Source organism: Euprymna scolopes, chromosome 37 (genome assembly GCF_053919585.1).
Source record: "Euprymna scolopes isolate OS-2025 chromosome 37, ASM5391958v1, whole genome shotgun sequence".
Taxonomy (NCBI): domain Eukaryota; kingdom Metazoa; phylum Mollusca; class Cephalopoda; order Sepiida; family Sepiolidae; genus Euprymna; species Euprymna scolopes.
In genome coordinates this window covers 57,159,983-57,173,066 of record NC_136518.1, presented here as the reverse complement: position 1 = coordinate 57,173,066, position 13,084 = coordinate 57,159,983, and the positions used below count along the sequence as shown (strand labels likewise).

The 13,084-nt window shown below is 35.0% G+C and overlaps 1 protein-coding gene across 15 annotated transcripts in view; it reads left to right on the top strand.

Annotated features, from left to right (window-relative positions):
• Positions 1–13,084, top strand: part of LOC145261200 (endothelin-converting enzyme homolog) — a 662,230-nt gene that overhangs the window by 421,426 nt on the left and 227,720 nt on the right. The gene's annotated exons all lie outside the window — the stretch shown is intronic.

Below are 13,084 nucleotides of genomic sequence, written 5' to 3'. Positions count from 1 at the left end.
AGAAAATCTGACGTCTTACCGTTACTCCATGACGTGACCGGAAGTCTAAAGCGTTCAAATTTAACATAATCAATCAAAAACAAAAGATGACTTGCAGAAATGGCGTTGCTTTTAAACCTCCCACGAAAGCTAATTAGACACGAGGTTGGTTTTAATGTGGGGGAAAAGCCAGTTCCCCCAAAAGGGGGCATTCTGGCAGTATCCAAATAAATAGTAATTGTCTCGGTATGAAGGGTTTCATACTGACAAACAAACACTGGAGACGACGGCATGGTGGGAATTTTGTTTAACTCGATCAAAAATAGACAATGTCCGTTTGTGAATGCGAGATATTACGATCTGGGAAGTATGCAAAAACTTCCTGCAGAATTTAACCGACATGAGAAACCCAATGCAAAAAGCCTTTTGTGGACATACACAAATGACGCTCACGCCCAATTTGCCCTTTATATAATAGGTTTTATGACCATGGCTTGATAAAGAAAGAAAAAAAGGGCAGTCTCATCTAGTGTGAAAATAAGTTATGTGCAGGAATTACAAGGGTTTTGGTATATTTTGAGTGATTCCGGTTTTTGATTGTTTGGTAACAGTATGGTTCCATATGATTGGTCAGTTGTTATCATGTAATCTTCCAATTTTTTTGTAATCCTACCCCCATAGTTATTAAAAAAATATTGCTGTAACAGGTATAAATCCTTTAATTTAAAAATCTTGACATGCAAACAACAGATTATATGGATTCACCAAATTTGAGCCAAGGTCCCTCATGAGAAATTAACAATACAATGAAGTCTTGGTAAATGATACTCGTTAATCCAACACTGAATAAAAACCTGCATGTGCCATGTTCAAATCCAGTTCTTTCCACACTTTGATTTTGTGCCTAACCTCCAGGAAGCAAGTAAATAAAATAACTCAAGTCATGTAATTCCTATTTTCACATTTCTTTTTTCAAAGAATGTGTTTTTGTTTACTTGTAAGGAAAACATGGAAGAAAGAAGGGTAAAGACCTAGCCAGAGATAGGTTAGTTTGGAAGTCAATTTCTAAACATCGTTCACTGCATATAACACAGATGTTAAAATGATGATGAGGTTAGTAGTGTCATAAAGAGAAAGAGGGATCAATAAAAACTTGGTCAAACGTAGGCTAGTTTGGAAGTCTTTTATTTTTATTTATTTTTTTTTTTTAGGCCATTCAACAAATTGGGTCAGAGCACTTAGTCTACTTTGAAATATTTATTTGCACAAAATATAAAAATACATAATGAACAAATCAGGCACAAGGCCAATCAAAAATGTGGGGATAATGAGTGTTGTTGGTCATCTTTAGTCTCAAATACTTAAAATTGTATATCCAACTCTTAACTAGAAATATTTCGGTCACCACAATACCACATTCACTCCACAAGCTGTCCTACTCAAGATAAACCCAAATTTGAAAAAGTTTTATTGAATTATTTGGAGTGATAATATTTTACTAGTGGTACCTGTGGAAATTCCACAGCGTACTCTTTCACATATAATATATTGATGTTGGCATTGTGTGGATGTTCAGTGTAAATGGAGACGCCCTGATATTATTGTAGCTCTTTTGTTAAAACTGCAAAAGTATTTATCAAAGCTAACAGAGACGCTCGACGTAGCCCGGTTGTAAAATACGTTTAAATATGATATTTTAATTTATGCAGATTCCGCATATATTATTATATATATAGAATCAATTTTCTATCGATTCTTATATCTTATAAAGTTGTGATTTCAAAATTAAAAAAAATGTAAGATAGATGTTAAACTGATATGTTCTGGGATTAGAAATGTAAAATCGTTAAGGTGGCAGGGGAAGGCTAGATGAAAACCTCGGAAGTAAGGATCAAGGACCCCAGAAGAAATAAATCTTTCTTTGTAGTAAAAATTGACCTTGTGATGAAAAATCAAAGTTTATCCCAGGTTTCTTATCTGTTTCTTTACAAATGTAATGTGCATCGAAAAGTCAACCAATGCACTCCCAGTCGCCTTTTTATTTTGCTTATTTTCTGGGGTCCTTGAAACCTAATTGATCCGGAAGTAATAAGAATGAAGTTGAAAGAGGGATAAGTAAAGGCCTGACTGAGCAGAGATAAGTTGGTTTGGAAGTCAATTTCTAAAAACTGTTCAACACCTGTCAGAATTTATAGCAGTCCTGAATATGGTGATGGTTTCTTTTGAATTTATTAATGCTCCCCAGTTGCCTCACCTTATAGATTTGAGAAAGAAGGATAAAGACCTGGTCAGAAATAGTTTAGTTTGGAAGTCAAATTTTTTTAAGCCATTCAACAAATGCCAGCATGTAACACAAATGTTAATCTGGTAAGTTCTGTGGTTAAATGTAGAATAATTGGAGTGGTAGGTGACAACTTGAGAGAGGGATAAATAAAGACCTAGGCAGAGACAAATTATTTTAGAAGTCAATTTCTAAAAGCTGTTCAGCACATACCAGAATTGAAAGCATGCATTAAGCCCTGAATACGGTGATGGCTTCTTTTGAACTTATTAACGGTCCCCAAGTGCCTCACCTTATCACGTATTCAAGCTCGTGTTGAAAAGTTAATTGTTCGTCTCTTTCACTTTTCAATCGAAGAAAACTTCTATTCATTTTTATAGCAACAGCTTTATAACTAAAATATCGATCTGTCAAATGACTTATACAATGTCTTATTGTTATTGAATGTATTGATCATATTTTGATTATTGGATGTGATGATTTACACTCTTGCAGAAATGTTCAATATTTTCTTCCTACCAGCACCATTCAGTTATTTTAATCTATCAAAATCGATTGCTATTGATTTTTTATTTTTGTTTTTGTTTTTTTTATAAAAACATTTTTGCATCAATTTATTTTAAAAGTTGTTACATGTTATAGACGATGTATTTGTGTGTATTATTCAAGAAATATCAGTGTTTGGAAGTCAATCAAAAACCATTTTCTTTCATCTGGAAAATCATTGGGGGATTTCCAGTCAACTCTAAAAGAGTCTGAGACGATTCCATTTGATTTTTCTGGTGTTAATAACGGAAAAGAGCAACAGCAGCTGCAAAGGTGGCAGAATTATTATTTAATTTTCTCATTTCTCCTGTAGAAATGAATTTCTAATTAGATACTGATGGATTTGTGTGTGTGTGTAACTCATCACTAGAATATGACATGGACAAGCATGATAAACAAGGCAAAAAATAATTCCTATTCACTACTTGAAATTATAGAAACGAAACTAATCAATAAGAAAAAGATAAAACCCTTTTGATTTCTATTTCTCTGTCAATAAAAAAGAAAAATGAGCAAATTTTTTTTTTATCTCCCTCTCTTGATAAGAAAGGGTGACAAAGCTCTTCTTTCATTTTTTTTTTTTTTTTCCTCACATTCTTTCCCTTCCTGCCTTCTCATCTTCATACCGCAAATGACTCTAAAAGAGTCCAAGATGATTCCATTTGATTTTTCTGATGTTAATAACAGAAAAGAGCAACAGCAATCAAATCTGTTGCCAATGTTGCTGAAAAATGGTGGGATCCTTTTACCGCTCCAGTAGATATCTAACTGCTGATGCAATTCTCTATCTATATAAAAGCCAAGTATGTCCAAGGATGGAGTACTGCTGCCATATATGGACAGGAGCTGCTAAAAACAGCCTATCCTGCCTTAACAGAGTACAAAATATACTTCGTAGCCTACTGGGGGATGCCCTTTTCTCTTCCCTGCAACTTCTCTCCCACAGAAGGGACGTTGCGAGCCTGTCGTTGTTTTATCATGATTTCCATGGGAAGTGCTCATCTGAGCTCCAACTTCTGGTCCCCCCTCACCAATCTGTCACGACCCCCCCCCCCGTCTAGCTGAAACCACTGTCAGTAATTTTCCCCACTCTTTATCTGTGCCTAAATCAAAACGTAGATTCCATGAACAAAGCTTCTTTCTTAGAAGTGCGCGCTTGTGGAACTCTCTTCCGTTTGCCTGTTTCCCATCTGACTACAACTTGGATGTCTTAAAGTCCAACATAGACACGTTCCTGATAAACCGCCCCCTTAAGTAAGACACTTTATCAAATCTCCATTACTACGATATTATCCCATTGATTAGTGTACACGCAATAACCCTTATCTCTGAGTGGCCTCTGGGCCATGATAAGTGGTGACTTCCATGTAAAAAAAAAAAAAAAAAAAAAAAAAAAGCAGCTGCGAAGGTGGCAGAATTACTATTTAATTTTCTCATTTCTCCTGGAAAATGAATATCTAATTAGATACTGATGGATTTCTGTGTGTGGAACTCCTCATCAGAATATGACGTGGCCAAGTTGGCTCCAAATGATAAACAAGGCAAAAAATAATTTCTATTCACTACTTGAAATTATTGAAACGAAACTAATCAATAAGAAAAAGATGAAATACTTTCTTTTGATTTCTCTTTCTCTATCAATATAAAAATAAAAAATGAGCAATTTTTTTTTTTTTATCTCCCTCTCTTGATTAGAAAGTGTGACAAAGCTCTCTTTTTTCATTTTTTCCCCTCCCATTCTTTCCCTTCCTGCCTTCTCTTCTTCATATCGCAAAATCTATTGGACCACACGTTTGCTTTTATTATATACATTTACAAAATTATTACGTATAAAAATATTTTTTCCTATTCTGTATGAAAGCAAACTCGTTTATACAATGAGGATTCCGAATTTGTATTATTTGGTCTAGCATTCTCACCTTGATTGTAATTTTCACAATGTTTCGGCTGATGTAAACTCCGACCTACTTCAGCTACATCTTTTTGAACTTGGGAACTATTGTCAAAGTATGGCACAATCACGTTGAGACACCGGTTCTCGCCAGATCACCAAAGTTAAGCAACGTTGAGCCTGGCCAGTGCCAGATGGATGACCATTTGGGAAGGCTAGGCGCTGTATGTAGCTTCTGGGAAGGTTGGGCATGAGGCCAGCACCTTCACCCTGTAAAAAGAACCCTTGATTTAATCCACATGGATTTGTGATGCAATAGATAAAGGTGTTTTTTTTTTGTTTTTTTTACATAGGCATCACCACTTATCAAGACCAAGAGGCCACTCAAGGATAAGGGTAAAGAGTGTACAGTAGACATTGGACAATATAGTAATCATTAGTAATGAAAATTTGGAAAATTTGATAACTTATATAGAACGGCTCATCAAGAACTTATTTACGTTAGACTTGAACACAACCATATTGTAGTCAGCAGGAAAACGGAAGACAATTCCACAGGCGTGCAGTTCTAAGAAAGAAGCTTTGTTCATGGAATCTACGTTTAGGTTTAGGCACAGATAAAGAGTGGGGAGAATTATTGATAGTGTGTACAGCTAGACGAGTGTTTCTTGTGAAAGTTTAGCGAGGGGGGACCATAGATTGAAGCTCAGTCGAACACTTTCCATGAAAATAATGATACATCAGAGACAAACTCGCGACATCTCTTCTGTGTGATAGAGGTTGCAAGGAAGAGAAAAGGACATCTCCTACGAGGCTACGAAGTCTATTTTGAACTCTATCAAGGCAGGCCAAGTCCTTTCTAGCAGCTCCTGCCCAGATGTGGCAACAATATTCCATCCTTGGATGTACCTGGCTCTTATATAGATAGAAAATAGCATCAGCAGTGAGATATTTACCGGATCGATAGAAAGATCCCACCATTTTTCCAGCAGTCTTGGCAACAGATTTGATGTACGTGTTCCATTTAAGATCAGGAGTAAAGGTCAAGCCCAGAAGCCTGTCAAAACTTGAGGCCTCCTGAAGACGAGAGCCATTCATTTCAATTGATGCCAGATGTGGATCAGAATGTTGATGATGTAAAGAGAGAATCTTGGTTTTAGATGCATTAAAAGTAACCAGCCACTCCTTTCCCCATTGTGCTACATGCTCAAGATCAGAGGAGAGAGAATTCGAGAGAACTTGGTCGTTTACTGTCTTAGATGTGCTACCATAAATGGTAGTATCGTCAGCATAAATGTCTACAAATGATGTAAGGATGTGATTTGGAAGATCATTAATGTACCTATTTACTATGCCTCCCCACGGGACAGAGTTAGACACCAGGGTAGTTTTTTAAATGTAGATCAGGAAAAGAGTTGGGCCCAGGATGGACCCCTGAGGGACACCGGCATTAATACTGTGAGCTTCTGATTTTTGCCCCTCAACTACTACTCTTAAGAACCTATCAGAAAGAAATGATTTAATAATTGAGAAGACATTTCCAGCTATACCATAGCTAGAGATCTTATGAAGTAAACCTTTATGCCATACCCTATCAAAGGCCTTAGATATGTCAAGAGCAATTGCCCTAGAAAGGTGGCCTCCGTCGAGAGATTCGCTAATCCTATGAGATATAACTGTAAGCACATTTGCTGTCACGATCAGTTCTAAGTGACAGTGTTCTAAAGATTTAAGGTTCAATCCTTACTACAGGCTATAAAAGCCGTCCCTCAGCAACTGGATGTCATGTGGCTCACAGTCCACTTCTGTGTGGCAAAAACCTGCACTTATTACTTAAACCACTCATCTTTTTAAAGCATTGGTCATCAAGCCTTGATCTTGGGTAGCCATTATCATTCTCTGATTCTGATCATAGTGAAGCGATCATCTTTTCAGCCAGTTTAGAGCCTTCCTTATATATTTCTGTTGATATTTCATCCATATTGGCATGCTGTTGGTTGGCCCATTCTTTCAGTTTTCTGCAGTGCAAGGTCTTTTTTGTATTTTTACTAAATCTTCTAGGCTTTTCTGTTTCTGTTCCATTTGTAAGAGTCTTGTTCAAAATGTTTGGCCAGTTTTATGATGGGGGTAGTTCTACTGGTTCTTGTTTCTTGGTGTTCATATACCATCTTAGGGTTTGCATTTTCGGAGTTCATCAGATATAGCCCAGTGCTCACAATAGTGGTTCAGTGTTGGTGGTCAATTTCTGTGACCCATACCATCTGCTCCTTTGGGCAGATACAGCCTTGGTAGACCCTGATATCTGCATATCACTCTGTATAGTGTTAACATTTTTCTTGTCTAAGTGTCTAACCTGTTAATGTGCTTTTGTAGCCAAAGCTGTATTTTACAACTAGCATGGCAAGTTGGTTAATGGCAGTTACTTTTTATTTGTGAGCTATGGTTTGCACATTTTTCTTGCATTCTGCTATGTTGAACTAAATTGTGTTCCATGTCAAGGTATTTGTACCGTTCCTTTTATTCTAGGTTTTTGATGTTCCTATTTACAATGCCGCCCCACGGGACAGTGTTAGACACCAGGGTCGGTTTTTAACGTAGAGAAAAGGAACAAAAATAAAAAATTGCCTGTCGTGAAGGATTGCTCCTCCACTGAGAGAGAACAAGAAGTTGAAGTGCAGCATCTGAAGAACAGATACTACACTTTGATCTTGGGGAGAGTTACTTGATTGAGGAACGTCCTGGAAACGCAACCAGATGGTAGAAATGACATCCAAACGATATCCAAATGATAGACACATGTTAGAAACATCAACAGAAATGAGTCGAGATGTCGTCGGCTATAACCGGCTGGCATGGGTCGCATCTTGTCTTCATCGTGTCGTTGCAGGCATCTTTCCATCGTCGGCATTAGTGGCATGCTGGAATTGAACGCTTATACAAAAATAACGATCAAATGCATTTTTATAAAAATATAATTTATTTAACATTTAACAATGAGGAGCATATTTTTATCAAGACCAGTTGAAACCAGACGCATGCTATGTTGCGTTCGCCGACTCCGGAATGCAAGTGTCAACTGTTGAAAACAATAGAATTATATTTAATTCTCTCTTTCAATGAAGAAAGAGAGAGAGAAAAGGAATGAAAGGGAGAGGGACATTCATACATAACGTTTAAACATTGTTTTGTTTTTGTATCCATGAGTTCTTTCGGGTTTAATCTTTCAAATTCTAAGGTCTTATATCGTTTTGCCTTGGTTCAGTACTATAAACTGTCATTCTTGGCTTGAGTCATAGCAGAACATTTTCAAATTCAGAAACACATCTGCACCTCACAAGAACAGACCAAGTTAGGCACAAGGTTTATTAATGTAGAAGCTCCCAGCTCCCTCAAAAGGGGCTACGTCATTGTTCCACATATGTACACTCTGTAAGAGTCGACTTGCATCAGTGTTTGAACTTGCATGCAGCTTCAGGTCAACCATGAAGAGCAGGTGGCTGACTTTTTTTGTTTAGGTCTTGTTGGCAGCTCTGGTTCAGGCTGTAGGCACACTTTTATTAAGTAGCTTACTTAGCGGATCTATCGCCAAGCAAAAGGGATAAACTATTCCCTTGGAAAATTGTTTTTCGGATCTTCACATCCGGGATAGTTATTTTTCTATTGTTGTTTGTCATGGTTGTCTGCCACATCTTTGTGTACAAGCATGGTTTTCTTGATTATGGGATGGATCTTATATAAATCAAGGAATCTCGGTATCCATGTGTGTGGCACACTTATATGCTTTTTGGTAATCCATCCAAGTTTTGTTTAGATTCCTCTATCTCCTTCTACAGTCTTTGAGGATTGTCGTATTAATCAGCAACTAGTCTTTAGTGCCTAAGCACTCCCTTCTGCTTGTTCTTTTTCCAGCTATGCTCTAGAACAGAGGTGTTCAAAGATATCTATAACCAGGCCAGTGAACCAGGCGTTTCCCTTTATTTTAATTTTATCACTTTGTATTTGCTGGGAATGGAGCATTCTACCAGATACCAAAAATTCTCCCATTAGTTTAGTTACTCCAACGAGAGATCTTTTTAAGATTCTAACTGCCCCTTTAAATGCAATTGTTTGTATTTTTTCTTGCACTTGGTTCACTAGGTACATTCGCCAGATAGTTTTTGAAATTCTTTTTCATTAGCCCGGCTGCTCCTATAACGACTGGTATGATGGATATCTTAGATTCCAGTTTCTTTTCATATCCTACATAAGTCGTTGGTGTTTTGTTATTTTCTCCTTCTCAGCTCTGTTAAGGCCAGCATCATTAGGGATGCTTACTTCAACTAGAGTTGCCACTTTCTCCCTCTTGTCCCATATCACTTTTTTTTTTTTTTTTAATTTTCTTCCTTTGAAGATTGTAATGCCGGGTATGGGGCAGCCAAACCAGCTGCCAACATTGCCCCGCTTTTTTATTGAAACCAACCGAGAGCTCATTTTAGTATCCTCACTGTTCCCTTAAGTGCAATTGTCTGGATCTCTTTTGCACTTGGTTCACCAGGAATATTAGTTAGGTAGGACTTCAGATTCTTTTTCATAAGCCCTGTGGCACCTATGATAACTGGTATGATTGATATCTCCCTAAGATTCCAGTTTCTTTTCATATCATACATGAGACCTTGGTATTTGGTCTGTTTCTCTCTTTCAGCTCTGTTAAGACCGCCATCATTAGGAACACTCACTTCAATCAAGGTTGCAACTCTCTCTGACTTATTCCATATAACTATGTCAGGTTTCACAGCAGCATTTTCAAGGTAGGTTGCTGTAGGGATTACATGGTCGTAATGGGAGTGGGTTTGAGAGCACAAATGTCTTTTGTGACTTCCTGTTTATGATGTAGTATTTTGACTTGCAATCCTAACCTTAGTTTTGGAGACTTGATAAAATTTACCTGTTTAATCTAACCTTATGTGAGGAATGCCGTTTTTATAATTTTTACACAGCTGCTTTTACCTTGTTATAGCATAACAATTTTAAAACTTGCCAAACAAATATTAACTCCTAGGAATCTGAAGTCTTAAAATCTAGGGGTTAAAAAAAAAAAATGAGAAAAAAAAAACACTTTAAAACATCAGATAAATATCCAATTTTTATTACTTTTTATTTTTTTTTTTCTGCGCCAGAGTCCATGATTTTGTATAAAATGAGGATGTAATAACATTCCTTAATGCATTATATACTATAAATATAAATTTTTTTTATTCATTTGTCACATTGTATAGAATATTAGCTGTACCTACTCGATGTTGTATTTATTTGCAATTTGTGTTTTTTTGTAAAGTATACTTTTGTTTTTTTCATTTTTTTAATATAATTTTTTGTTCTAAACAAGTAGAAGTAACTCTGTATTAAAGAATGCAGAGTAATCCCCCTTTTTTGAACAAATATCATCTGTATGAAATTAATTCTGACCCAATCAAAGTATTTCCTGGAAGGAATTAAATCAACAATGCAAATCAAATATCGATTTTGTATAAAGTGCAAAAATCTAGAAAAAGACTTGTTACTCTCTCTTTCGCTCTCTCTCTGTGTATCTATCTATCAATCTATATATATATATATATATATATATATATATATATAATGTGTGTGTGTATATCTGTACCACGCTGGGTCGTAGAAATTTCTCTCTCTCTCTCTCTCTCTATATATATATATATATATATATATATATATATATATATATATATATATACTAGCATGGGTACCCAGCGTTGCCTGGCTTTACATGAAGTTCTGTTTGAAACACATGTATACTAATCATTTTCATCATGGGCAACGTGATACCCCCACAACAAAAATAAAAGAACGGATGAAAACATGTAAATGTAATCGCCCCAAAAAAGAAGTATGTGATACCCTCTCCACCAAATATTTCAGCAGAAGAGCTACAAAGAGAAGAAACTATTCTCGGGATATTGAGCACTGGAAAGACCCACCCACCCCTGCAAAAAAAAAGATAATTAAAAAAAGATAATTAAAAATAAATTAAAAATAATATAAAACTGGCCATATAAAATGATAATTAAAAATAAATCATTACAACTTTTGTTTCAATAAAAATAGCAGCGAATGCCCGTGCGATCGCAAAAAAAAGAAAAAAAAAAACGATCTACCAAAAATTACTTCCAAAAACAATTAAATGACATTTTTCGTAATTTTATATTTCTAATGTAATCCCCCCCCCCAAAAAAAAAAATTGAATTTGTCACATTTTGGGGTTCGTTCTGTTTATAAAATTGTTAGGTGAAAGTACAGAATGGTTTCATAAAAATTAAATTTATCGTTATTTTATGTTTCAAATGTAATTCCTGCCCCCCCCCATTCCTGCCCCCTTCACCACAAAAAACTAAAAGTTTTTGTATTTGGTATGTTTCCCCCCCCCTCCCCTCTGATCGCCAAACTTGAAAAAATGCTAGAGATGACATGTCTGGTTGAACGCTTTGTGGCCCAAAAGTGGGTGCTCATTTTACGTTAAATTTATATAGAAAAGTTATCCCCCACGCTAAAATGTTAATTTTTTTTTTTCAAAATTTCTTCTTTCATATTATTTATAAAGACTGCTTAAACATATTAGGCCACAAAAAAAACAGGTTTTAATTTTTTTTGGTCAATGTCAAGTTTCTTTCCAACTCCCCCAAAAACTTTAAAATGACGACTTTTAATAGTTTTCCGTGGTGCTGAAAACGAATATTACATTTAAATTTGAGGTAGATAAGTAGTTTTCATCACATGAAGAAATTACTTTTTCAAAAAGTGGGGGATCACTTTCCTATATAAATTTAACATAAATGAGCACCCACTTTCTGGTCGTCTAATAATTTCTTCATATCAGAATACAAATTTAACTGTGATATTAATTTTCAGCACTACCGAAAATTGGCGCTGTTTCTTTTTTACTAAGAGATGCGTTCATTTTTTCATCTCATAATTTAGGACGCTAATTATGCTGTTAGTAAGTTTACAAAAGCATACTTTTGTTTTTCGTTCTTTTTTCATTATAGAACTTGTATAGTTGTTAACAGGTGCCTCTGCAGTTTAACATTTAACAAACATTCTGTTTACATTAGAAGGCGGTTAAGTAAAAGTACAGGAGCATCTGATAAAAACTATACAAATTCTATAATTGAATACCTAACTTCAAAAAAAAAATAAAAAATATATTTTTGTAAACTGCTCGTGTAAGCTTACTGACAGCATTATTTACGTCCTAAATTATGAAAACATAAACGAATCTCTTAGTAAAAAAACAGCGCCGGTTTTCGGGGGTGCTGAAAACGAATATCATTGTTAAATTTGTTTTATGATATGAAGAAATTATTAGGTGGTTAGAAAGTGGGTGCCCATTTTACGTTAAATTTATATAGGAAAGTGATCCCCCACTTTTTGAAAAAGTAATTTTTCATATCATGAAAACTTCTTATATGCCCTAAATTTAAATGTGATATTCGTTTTCAGCACCATCGAAAACTATTAAAAGTTGTAATTTTCAAGATTTTTTGAGGAGTTGGAAAGAAACCTGACATTGACCATTTTTTTTTTCTAGGGGTTAAACAATGATGGGTCACATCGTAAAAATTGAGCATTTTTAATTTAAGTTATTAAATAAATTATAAAGAAAATCTGTTTTGCAGGCAATTAAACACACTTGCTATGGTATAATTATTATAATAAATCCTGGGCAACACCGATTAAATTTTTTAAACAAAAAGAGCAGGGGATGATGGATTTTGGTCGCATGTGTCTCTGACTAACTCTGCCCTCGTGAGGATGCAAGTAAATGAGGATATTAGTTTTAATTATTTTTCTCTAATAAATAAGAAAGGTTGCTTAAAAATTAATAAGTGAAAAAAAATTTCCTCTGAAATAAAAATAATAATTCAGCTTAGAATAATATTTTGAAATGAAAACAAATATTTAATAACGTGCTCCATTTCAATTAAACTATCAGTTATTTTCCCTTTTGGTTTTCTGGTTTTTGGTTTGAAAATAAAACTTTCAGATTTTAGATAAAATTAGTTAAATCAAATATAACTTGAAATTTAAATAAGCTAAATAATTAATTTTTTTTAATTAGTACGGTTGAAACAAAGCTATTATGTCGAATAAGTAATGTCATCGAGGTAATTATTTAAATAGATTTAATTTAATGTGATATGTTAATGACTATAACTCAATAATGTAAATGTGGTTTAAAGAATGCTATATATTGAAAGTCCGTATACAATATAATGTCTCCTTTGACAGAAGTATCCTAACATGGGCATTAATATTTCTTGACCAAGAGAGGTGTACACACATTTGGTCTTTATATTTCTTTGGTCATTGGGAGTTGTACACACACACACACACAC